This window comes from Lepidochelys olivacea, assembly GCF_965140295.1.
Source record: "Lepidochelys olivacea isolate rLepOli2 genome assembly, chromosome: 5".
Lineage (NCBI taxonomy): Eukaryota > Metazoa > Chordata > Testudines > Cheloniidae > Lepidochelys > Lepidochelys olivacea.
In genome coordinates, this window is record NC_140415.1 from 1,623,377 (window position 1) to 1,635,470 (window position 12,094).

Consider the following 12,094-nt stretch of genomic DNA (forward strand, 5'->3'; position numbering starts at 1 on the left):
GGCTGTGGCTGGTGGACAAAAAGCTAGAGAACACCCAGCACGCAGTGCAGCTGGCCGACGAGTTTGTGAACAGTCGGTCAGGGGGTAGCAGGGAGGAGTCCCAAAAGAACAGGCCCCCCCCAATGCAGAGAGAGGGTCACCATGGGACCTCCCAGTGGGGAAATAGGGAGAACCCCCTTCCAAGGGGAACTCCTGGCGTCAGGACCGTCCGACCCGCTCGAGGGGACCAACGTGACCTGAGCTGCTATCACTGTGGCCAGAGAGACCACGTACGGACCCAGTGCCCCAGGCTCAGGGACAGACTGAGCAGACCCAACCTACCCAGGGTTAACTGGGTAGGGATCCAGCTGGGTGAGGGGCAGATGACACAGGCAAGGGGGGCTGCCAGTTTACCACCTGCTCAGGAGGGAAGAGTACCCCAGGCCAGCTCCGCCAGAGGGCTGGAGGCTCTGGACTCAGGGTGCTCGGTTTACAGGGTGGGCGCGGGGCTGTCCCTCCGGAGAGAGTGCCTTGTTCCCCTGGAGGTGGATGGGAGGAAGGTCAATGGATACTGGGATACAGTCGCGGAGGTGACGCTGGCCCGGCCCGAGGTGGTGGCCCCAGATCGGGTGGTGCCCAACACCTACCTGACCCTGACAGGGGTGGGCGGGACCCCATTTAAGGTGCCCGTGGCAAGGGTACACCTGAAATGGGGGGTCAAAGAGGGCCCCAAGGACGTGGGGGTGCACCTCCATTTGCCCACTGAGGTTTTGATGGGGGGAGACCTAGAGGACTGGCCAAGCAACCCCCAGAGCGCCCTGGTTGTGACCCGTAGCTAGAGCCGGCGACGGGCATTACGCCCTGACCTTGGGTAGGGTACCACACCGGAGGCACAGGACCCTACCCTGGTGGGGAGGGAGCACCGAGGGGCACGGCTCAGAGAGGCTGTGGCCTCAGACCCGGCCAGTGAGAGGGAACCGGTCCCCATCCCTTCCCCAGCCGCTGAGTTCCAGGCCGAGTTGAGGAAAGATCCCTCCTTGCGGAAGCTCAGGGACCTGGCTGACCTCAGGGTGGTACGGACCATGAGGAGAGGCTGCCAGGAGAGGTTCCTGTGGGAGAAGGGGTTCCTGTACCGAGAATGGGCTCCCACAAGGGAAGTAGAGTCCTGTGGGATCAGGAGGCAGCTGGTGGTCCCCCAGAAGTATTGCCGCAAGCTCCTGTACCTGGCCCATGACATCCCCCTCGCAGGGCACCAGGGAATCCGGCGCACCCGGCAGAGGTTGCTACAGAACTTTTACTGGCCCGGGATCTTTACCACAGTCCGGCAGTATTGCCGATCCTGTGACCCCTGTCAGAGGGTGGGGAAGGCCTGGGACAAGGGGAAAGCGGCTTTGAGACCTTTGCCCATCATAGAGGAGCCTTTCCAGAAGGTGGCCATGGACATCGTGGGGCCTCTCAGGAAGACGACCCGGTCGGGGAAGAAATACATTCTGGTGGTGGTAGATTTTGCCACCCGCTACCCCGAGGCAGTGCCCGTAGCTTCCATTGAAGCAGACACCGTGGCCGATGCGCTCCTGACCATTTTCAGCCGAGTGGGGTTCCCCAAGGAAGTCTTGACAGACCAAGGCTCCAACTTCATGTCGGCCCTGCTCCGGTGCTTGTGGGAGAAATGTGGGGTCCAGCACGACTGGGCCTCAGCTTATCACCCCCAGTCCAATGGGCTGGTGGAGAGGTTCAATGGGACGCTAAAGATGATGCTGAAAACCTTTATGAACCAGCACCCGCAGGATTGGGACAAGTACTTAGCTCACCTGCTGTTCATGTACAGGGAGGTGCCCCAGGAGTCTACCGGATTTTCGCCTTTCGAACTGTTATATGGAAGGAGGGTGAGGGGCCCCCTGGACCTGATGAGAGACGAGTGGGAGGGGAAGGCCACTCCCGATGGAGAGTCAGTGGTGGAGTATGTCCTGATCTTCCGAGAGAGACTTGCTGAACTCATGGGCCTGGCCAGGGAGAATCTGGCCAGAGCCCAGAAGAAGCAGAAGGTCTGGTATGACTGCACGGCGCGGGCCTGTGCCTATGCCACCGGGAATCAGGTGATGGTTCTCATCCCTGTGAGAAAGAACAAACTACAGGCCCTGGGAGGGCCCTTTCAAGGTTGTAAAGCAGCTCAATGAGGTAAAATATGTGGTGGAGCTGTCGAACCGGGCGCACCACCGCCGGGTGTACCATGTGAATACGATGAAGCCATATTATGCCAGGGGGAATGTGGTGTTGGCCGTGTGTGGACACTGGGAGGAGCAGGGAGATGACCCTTTAGAAGATCTATTCCCTGGGACCAGAGCTGGTTCCCCCCTGGAAACAATTCCCCTCTCGGATCAGCTAACCCCTGCCCAGCAAGCTGAGATCAGGGGGGTGCTGCATCCATACCGACAGCTGTTTTCTAACCAGCCTGGATGCACTAATCTAACTGTTCACCGGGTGCAGACAGGGTTGCACCTGCCGATAAGATGCTCCCCCTTCTGAGTCACAGGGAAAACTGCTCAGGACCTGGAAAGAGAGGTCCGGGACATGCTGGACAAGTGCTGGACCAACTCCACGGGGCTGGGCTGACTGTAAAAACAGAGAAGTGCAAGGTGGGGATGGCGGAAGTATCTTACCTGGGCCATCAGGTGGGGAGCGGCCGCCTAAAGCCGGAACCAGCTAAGGTGGAGGTGATCAGAGACTGGCCTGCTCCCCACACCAAAAAGCACCATGGACCTTACAAAGGGCTACTGGCAAGTGCCGCTGGATGCAGATGCCCAGCTGAAATCGGCCTTTATCACCCCTCTGGGGCTCTAGGAGTTCCTGACCCTGCCTTTCGGCCTCAAGGGAGAGCCGGCCACCTTCTAGCGCCTGGTGGATCAGCTACTGAAGGGGATGGAGAGTTTTGCCGTGGCGTATATTGATGACATCTGTGTGTTTAGCCAGACCTGGGAGGACCACGTGTCCCAGGTTAGACAAGTGCTGGACCGACTCCAGGGGGCTGGGCTTACCATAAAAGCTGAGAAGTGCAAGGTGAGGATGGCGGAAGTATCTTACCTGGGCCATCGGGTGGGGAGCGGCCATCTAAAGCCGGAACCAGCCAAGGTGGAGGTGATCAGAGACTGGCCCGCTCCCCACACCAAAAAGCAGGTCCAAGCCTTTATTGGGATGGCAGGATACTACCGAAGGTTTGTGCCCCGCTTTTGCGCCATAGCCACCCCCATCACCGAGCTATGCAAGAAGCGGAAGCCAGACAAGGTGGTCTGGACCGAGCAGTGCCAGGAGGCTTTCCGGGCGCTGAAGGAGGCTCTGGTCAGTGGCCCGGTTCTGGCAAACCCAGACTTTGAGAAGACCTTTGTGGTGTTCACTGACGCCTCCGACACGGGACTGGGGGCGGTGTCAATGCAGGAGGATGAAAAGGGGGAGAGACACCCCATCGTGTACCTGAGCAAGAAGTTGCTACCCTGGGAGCAACACTACGCGGCCATCGAGAAGGAGTGCCTGGCCATGGTGTGGGCCCTCAAGAAACTAGAGCCCTACCTCCTCGGGCGACACTTCACCGTGTACACCGACCACTCTCCCCTGACCTGGCTGCACCAGATGAAAGGAGCCAACGCCAAACTCCTGAGGTGGAGCCTGCTCCTGCAGGATTACGACATGGACATGGTCCACGTGAAGGGAAGTGCCAACCTGATAGCGGATGCGCTGTCCCGGAGAGGGGGCCCTGAACTTCCCCAGGTCACTGGTCAGAGTGACCCCGCTCCGTTCAGTCTCGAAGGGGGGAGAGATGGGACGCCGCAGGGAGGGGGGAGTGTTGACCTGGGAATGTGGCAGGGGAGTTTCATGGGGATGGGAGACCTGAGAGCCTGTCACCTGAGCCAGGAGGGGGAGGGGGAGGTGACACCTCTGCCCGGAAAACTGGACAAAGGCTGCAGGAGGGAGCCTGCTGGGGCGGGGGGAGGGGGGTTGGTTTCAGTTTTGATGCTGGGTGGTGGAACGGGACGCAGGAAACCCCAGGGCTGGGGTCTAAGCTCCCTGCCCCCCAGAAGGACTTGACTGAGGGGTCCTGATTGTACCCACAAGCTCTCTTTTAGACTGTGTTCCTATTGTCCAATAAACCTGCTGTTTTACTGGCTGGCTGAGAGTCACGGTGAATCCCAGGAAGAGGGGTGCAGGGCCCAGACTCCCCCACACTCCGTGACAGCTTGTCATTAAATCAAATGAAAGATCGTTAGATGATCCTGAAAGCATTCCCAGGCACTCCAGTTAAAAGATAGGAAACAAAGGGTCGGAATAAATGGTCTGTTTTCAGAAGGGAGAGAGGTAAATAGTGGTGTCCCCCAGGGGTCTGTACTGGGCCCAGTCCTAGTCAACATACTCCTCAATGATCTGGAGAAAGGAGTAAACAGTGAGGTGGCAAAGTTTGCAGTTTCCTTTCAGAAAAGATGTGCACAAGTTGGAGGGAGTCCAGAGGAGAGCAACAAACCGATAAAGGGTTAGAGAACCTGACCTGCGAGGAGGTCAAAATACTGGGCATGGCTATTCTTCAGGAAAGGAGACTGGGGGGGACCTGGTAACAGCCTTCAGATATGCTAAGGGCTGTTAGAAAGAGGACAGTGATCAAGTGTTCTCCATGGCCACGGGAGGTAGGACAGGAAGTCATGGATGTAACCTGCAGGAAGGAAGATTTCGGTTAGCTATCAGGAAAAACTTTCTAACTCTCAGGGCAGTTAAGCTCTGGAACAGGCTTCCAAGGGAGGGTGTGAGATCACCCTCACTGGCGGTTTTTAAGACCAGGTTGGACAAACCCCTGTCAGGGCTGGTCCAGGGTTACTTGGCCCTGCCTCAGCACAGGGGGCTGTACTAAATGGCCTCTCGAGGTCCCTTACAGCCCCACATTTCTATGATGCTGCGACAGAGAAATCAGTGCTGGTCTGGGCTGCGGCTGCAGGATTCTCTCTGTAGGTAGTGACAGAGTCTCCTGTAGGTAGTGACACTGGGCACTACTCTAGGTAACTCGGAAAAATAAAAAACCACAAGTGTCAAGTGTCACACAAACAGACAGGTTTGCACACGGCTCGCTAGCCAAGGCCAGCTTCGGCCTAAAAAACATATAAATAAGGCAAAAATGTTTCGCAAAAACTAGTAACAAATAAACCCAAATGAGGCAAGGCTCGGGCAATGCTACTAAAAAAAAACACAACTGACTGCTTTAGCTAATTGGCTACGGTATTGTACGGGGCAACAGGCAATTAGTTGGATAAGCTTATGTAATAAAATAAGCAAAGGTATAAATGTATACTGTAATCTGCATTCGGGGCTGCAGGATTTGAGACAGCTCAGTCTCCCTGCGCCCTATTTAAAGCTTCAAATAAATCTCTCTGCTTCTCCACCCTGTTGTGGTCATTGGCGCGACGCACACCGGGCAACAAACTCAGCTTTTGCTTGCCTCGGGCACTTTGTGCCGGCAACAGTTCTTGGCGACCACGAAGGGACTCGAGGCTGCTATTTAGCCTTGCCCTGACCCCTCCTGGCGGTCAATGGATTGCAGCGACAACCGACGCCCAGCTCGCACCGGTGAGTTCATCGGGAGGCCTCGGAGGAGATGCGATTTGCTTGACCCCGGAGGGCACAACGGTGCAATGCACCCCTATAGTGGAGAAGCAACTGCAGGCGATGGTGAGGAACCGGTCCCTTGAAAAAGGTAGGAACAGTCCAGTGGTCTGGACTTTCTTTGTTAAGACCTGGGGATGCCCAAAGTCATCCGGAAATATGGGACAGGGACAGAGTACTATAGGCAGGGCACAGTGCACGCCCCTAGAATGCATTCTAGCAAACTAAAAAGTGTTTAAATCAAATCCAATAACAAAAAGCAAATTAAAAAGGTTTTGTACAGTAAACTGGCCTCAATATCAGCTAAAGGACCAGGAATGGTGGCCATCGGGAGGGTCAATCAAGTATAATACGATCCTCCAATTAGTTCTGTTTTGTCAGCAAACAACTAAATGGAATAAACATCTGTATGCACAAGCATTTATGGCTTTAAAAAATAAAACAGACATTCTACAGAGCTGTAATTTAACTCCAACAGGACCAGTAGTAGCTAATGTTAGCCCCCAGAACCCCCCTGTCATAAATATAAAGGGAAGGGTAAACCCCTTTAAAATCCCTCCTGGCCAGAGGAAAACTCCTCTCACCTGTAAAGGGTTAAGAAGCTAAAGGTAACCTCGCTGGCACCTGGCCAAAATGACCAATGAGGAGACAAGATACTTTCAAAAGCTGGGAGGAGGGAGAGAAACAAAGGGTCTCTGTCTGTCTATATGCTGCTTTTGTCGGGGATAGAACAGGAATGGAGTCTTAGAACTTTTAGTAAGTAATCTAGCTAGGTATGCGTTAGATTATGATTTCTTTAAATGGCTGAGAAAAGAATTGTGCTGAATAGAATAACTATTTCTGTCTGTGTATCTTTTTTGTAACTTGAGGTTTTGCCTAGAGGGATTCTCTATGTTTTGAATCTAATTACCCTGTAAGGTATCTACCATCCTGATTTTACAGAGGGGATTTCTTTACTTCTATTTACTCCTATTTCTATTAAAAGTCTTCTTGTAAGAAAACTGAATGCTTTTTCATTGTTCTCAGATCCAAGGGTTTGGGTCTGTGGTCACCTATGCAAATTGGTGAGGCTTTTTACCAAACCTTGTCCAGGAAGTGGGGTGCAAGGTTTTGGGAAGTATTTGAGGGGAAAGACGTTTCCAAACAGCTCTTCCCCAGTAACCAGTATTTGTTTGGTGGTGGTAGCGGCCAATCCAAGGACAAAGGGTGGAATATTTTGTACCTTGGGGAAGTTTTGACCTAAGCTGGTAAAGATAAGCTTAGGAGGTTTTCATGCAGGTCCCCACATCTGTACCCTAGCGTTCAGAGTGGGGGAGGAACCTTGACACCCCCCAATGTTGTAATGGCAGATTCGGTGTCCCCTTCGGCCCCCACACCCCCACCTTATAAGGGTAGGAGGCCTCAGGTTACAGAGATTGCCCCCTCAGTGGGACTCTATCCTTTAATTACCAAGACTGTTGTCAGAGTAGCAGCCGTGTTAGTCTGTATTCGCAAAAAGAAAAGGAGTACTTGTGGCACCTTAGAGACTAACCAATTTATTTGAGCATAAGCTTTCGTGAGCTACAGCTCACTTCATCGGATGCATTCAGTGGAAAATACAGTGGGGAGATTTATATACACATAAACACCCATTTTTTCATGTTTTATCATGCACACTGTAAGGAGAGTGATCACTTAAGATGAGCTATTACCAGCAGGAGAGTGGGGGGGGGAAGAAAACCTTTTATAGTGATAATCAAGGTGGGCTATTTCCAGCAGTTAACAAGAACGTCTAAGGAACAGTGGGGGGGGGGGGAGGGAGAGGAATAAACAAGGGGAAATAGTTTTACTTTGTATAATGACTCAACCACTCCCAGTCTCTATTCAAGCCTAAGTTAATTGTATCCAATTTGCAAATTAATTCCAATTCAGCAGTCTCTCGTTGGAGTCTGTTTCTGAAGTCTTTTTGTTGAAGAATAGCCTCTTTTAGGTCAGAAATCGAGTGACCAGAGAGATTGAAGTGTTCTCCGACTGGTTTATGAATGTTATAATTCTTGACATCTGATTTGTGTCCATTTATTCTTTTACGTAGAGACTGTCCAGTTTGCCCAATGTACATGGCAGAGGGGCATTGCTGGCACATGATGGCATAGATCACATTGGTAGATGTGCAGGTGAACCAGCCTCACCCATTTTTTCATGTTCTGTGTGTATATAAATCTCCTCACTATATTTTCCACTGAATGCATCTGATGAAGTGAGCTGTAGCTCACGAAAGCTTATGCTCAAATAAATTGGTTAGTCTCTAAGGTGCCACAAGTACTCCTTTTCTTTTTTCAAGACTGTTGTGGCTCGCCCAGGGGCAGACGGACGCCAGGCTACCACCGTGCAAGTTTACACCCATGTGCCCTTCAATCCAATAAACTTAGCAGCTTTTAAAACACAGGCTGGAAAATTCTCAACGAACCCAAGCCGCTTTATTTCAGCCTTTGAGGGGTGCCTCAGTAGTCACAAGCCGGATTGGGACAACTGTAATATCCTCCTAAAAACCTTGTTGTCTAAGGTGGAGCGGAATCAGGTTACAGCTAAGGCAAGGGAGGAGGCACGGCAGAGACCTGAAAAAGGAAGCTAATAAAAGCTCCAGCCCTGGGTCTGCCGGATCTCTCTAAGCCATTTCAATTGTATATACATAAACAAAAAGGGATAGCCCTGGAAGTGCTAACCCAGTTGTTGGGGACCTGGAAACGTCCCGTGGCTTATTTTTCCAAACAACTGGATCAGGTTGCAAAGGGTTGCCCGGCATGTTTACGGGCGGTTGCAGCTACTGCCCTAGTACTAAAAAAAGCTAAAAAGCTAACATCAAAAAAGATGATGCAAATCTATACTCCCCATATGGTCTGAGCCCTGCTAAACACAAAGGGTGGGCTCTGGCTCACCCAGGCTCGGATTGCTCGGTATCAGGCTAAGCTGTTAGAGAACCCCGAGGTCACCCTGCAGTCTTGCTCCTCCCTTAACCCAGCCACCCTCTTGCCAGAAACAGAGGAACAAGAACACAACTGTTTAAAAATCATAGATGCCCAATACTCCAGCCGCCGGGACCTAAAGGATCAGCCGCTCCCAAATGCGAATTCTGAGTGGTAAACTAATAGTAGCAGCATTGTCATAAAAAGGCAAAGCAGGGCGGGTTATGCTGTCGTAACCCTCCATGATACCGTAGAGGCCGAGAGGTTGCCCACCGGGACCTCTGCCCAGCTGGCTGAGCTAGTAGCCCTGACCCGTGCACTCGAACTGTCAAAGGGGAAGTGGGTCAACATTTTCACCAATTCAAAGTATGCTTTTGGGGTACTGCATGCTCATGCTGGCCTGTAAAAGCAAAGGGGAATGCTAACGGCCCAAGGCTCCCCAGTCAAGTACGGGCCCCAAATTCTCCGGCTCCTAAAAGCCGTACAACTCCCCTCGGAAGTAGCGGTGGTGCACTGTAAAGCCCATCAAAGGAAAAATGAAGACGTGGCCAGGGGCAATGCCAGGGCGGATAGAAAAGCCAAGCATGCCACCACCTTGACTCCATCGGAAGCTGAGGATGCCCACAGGCATACCCTCATCCCATCAGTGGGGGAGCTTCCAACCCCTCGGTACTCTAAAAAAAAACAAAAAAAAAACTAGCTAACAAACTCAGTCTTCAAAAAAAAAAAAAAATGGCTTCATTCCCCGGAAGGGAAGATCCTCCTACTGAAGGGCTTGATCCGGCCAGTACTGCAGCAGCTACACCAAACCACTCACGCCGGCAGGAAGGCCCTTATCCAGCTAATAAAAAAATACTTCTTGACTTCTGGACTCCGACCCCTGGCTACCCAAATACAAGCTGACTGTTTAGTCTGCCAAAAGAATAACCCCCGGCCAGGACATCCAATAACACCAGCTACCCTGAAACCCACTCCAGGCCCTGAACTGGTGTAGCAAATAAATTTTACTGAGTTTCCCCGAACTCAAGGGTTCAAATATCTCCTCGTCTTGGTAAACCAATTTAGCGGATGGCGTGAAGCCTTCCCATGCCGTAATTGCACTGCCAAAACAGTGGCCCTCAAGTTCATTAAGAAAATTATTTCCCGCTTCAGACTCCCCCAATAAATAAAATCTAACAATGAGACGCACTTCACATCAAAAATCGTTCAAAATATCTCAAATGCCTTACAGATACCCTGGAAACTCCACACAGCCTAAAGACCGCAGGCCAGCGGTGTAGTAAAGCGTACCAATCAAACCCTTAAGCAACACCTCTCAAAAGTGCGCTAAAAAGCCCCCCTGCGATGGCCCAATGCTCTACCCCTTGTCCTGCTCCGCGTCCGCGCTCTCCCAAAGGGTAAACTAGGGCTTAGTCCCTTTAAAATTATGTTTAAAAGGGCACGGCCTATAAATGGGACACCGGTTCTAACAAAAAAATAAAAAATAAAGTGTGTTTTTTTTGTCTCAGTATATGTGCTCTCTGTCTGCTGTTCTCTCTTCTCTCCACAGGTATATCAAAGACTTCCAGCCTCTTCCATTGGATGCCCCTGTCCACTCCTTGCAGCCAGGTAACTCCCTGCTTGTTCATACCTAAAAAAACAAGCCTCTCCAAAAAAGGTAAAAGGGACCCCACACCGTCCTGCTGGTTTCCCACACGGCGGCAAAGGTCAAAAACCACAAAAACTGAATCCATCACTCTCGCCTGAACACGGTGCCTACTGCTTCCCCAGCGGAACAGTGAACCGTCCAGCCCATCACCACGTCACCCTCCGACAATCTTAAACTCAAATTATTATTTAAAAAAACATAAGCACCGGGGGGGGGGCAGGACTACAAGGGCATAAGGTCCCTCATAGTAAATGTCATTTGCCTAGTAGTCCCCATATCTCTCTCTCTAAAAAAAAAAAAAAACATTAATCTAAATATAAATATCTATAAAGGCCTCAAAATAGCCTTTGCCCGGAAATTTAATCTTTCCAACTGCTAAATATGTTCCCAGATCCCCTACCATGTGGCCAGCTTCCCATGAAGGGTGACCCCCCCCCACAACTGGTCAAACCTCTATAACAAATAAATAAAAGCAAACGCCACTCAGTTGCAAACGCAGCCCACCTTAATAAAAAACTGTTCTAAAAAGGCCAAGTTTAGCAGCAACATTAATCCCTAAAAACCCTACTGAAATTCGACCCATAACCCCCTCCCATCCAACTACGCTCCATCCCCTTAAGTCTCCTTTATAAATGCCAGGAAGCCACTGCTAACCATACCTGGTTTGCTAAAAACAGCACCTGTCAATTTTATCTCTCCTCTAGTAACAATGTTACTATTCCCCTGTACAATAAAATGGCCTAAAACCAAAAAATAAAACAAATATATTATCCTCCCTCTCTGGCCTCTCAAATCAAAGCGGGTCTTAATGGCCAGGTGGCCAACAGCCAGTCCTTTTATATCTGTAGTAACTCTGCCTATAAATGGCTACCCCACCACTGGCATGAAAGCTGTTATGTGGGATACCTTATCCCTCCCCTTTGGGTCATGACCCAACTCCTGTCTGGCCGTCCCCGGCATCGGCGGTCTCTGTATGCCACCCCTGTACCCATTAGTGAAGGGGACAAATTCAGTATAATTCTTATCCCAGGCTATGGAATAGGTAAATTGGCCAACCGCTATCGTCAGCTTTCTGTATTTCTCACTAAGTTTGCCAATAATACCTTAGCCATAAAAAAAAGCCTTAATTCAGAGCTTTACCAATTCCGGTTGCTGTCCCTGCAAAACTGCCAGGCCTTAAATTACCTTCTAGCTGCACAGGGCAAAGTGTGTGCCCTGATTAAAAATAAATGCTGTACGTATGTCCCAAAAAATGCACAAAATATTAACAAGCACATCCTGTCAGCTGAACAGGCCCTTAACCAATAAAAAGCCCCCAAAAAAGAGCCCACTCTTTTTGACTCACTCTAAAAATGGCTGCCTGACCTGGGGGAAGGCATTGTTCGTCTTCTGCTCACAAATGCTGTGCTGTGTATTATCATTCTCCTCGTGCTTGCCTATTATAAAGCACTCATATATAAAATATCTGCCTCCCACTCCACAAAAAACCCATTATATGCTCTTGCTTAGGATTCTAACTCCTCAGCACTTAATCACTTATTGTCCTTAAAATATAAAAAAACTCAGTTGCAAGCTTGTTAAGTGTTCTCAGAAAAGGGAGTTGCTGGTGACACTGGGCACTACTCTAGGTAACTCGGAAAAATAAAAAACCACGAGTGTCAGTGAAGCCCTCTTGCTCTAGGCCCAGGCAAACTGAAGCCCCTCTGCTGCTTGAACTTTCGGTGACCCTGCCCAACTCTGAGGAAGCTAGCACACAAACAGACAGGTCTGCACATGGCTCGCTAGCCAAGGCCAGCTTCGGCCTGGGAAACGTATAGATAAGGCAAAAATGTTTCGCAAAAACTAGTAACAAATAAACCCAAATAAGGCAAGGCTCGGGCAATGCTAC

The 12,094-nt window shown here is 50.7% G+C and overlaps 1 protein-coding gene across 1 annotated transcript in view; it reads right to left on the reverse strand.

The window, feature by feature from the left end:
- LOC311521354 (receptor-type tyrosine-protein phosphatase T-like) overlaps window positions 1-12,094 on the reverse strand; it is a 97,883-nt gene that overhangs the window by 57,520 nt on the left and 28,269 nt on the right. The gene's annotated exons all lie outside the window — the stretch shown is intronic.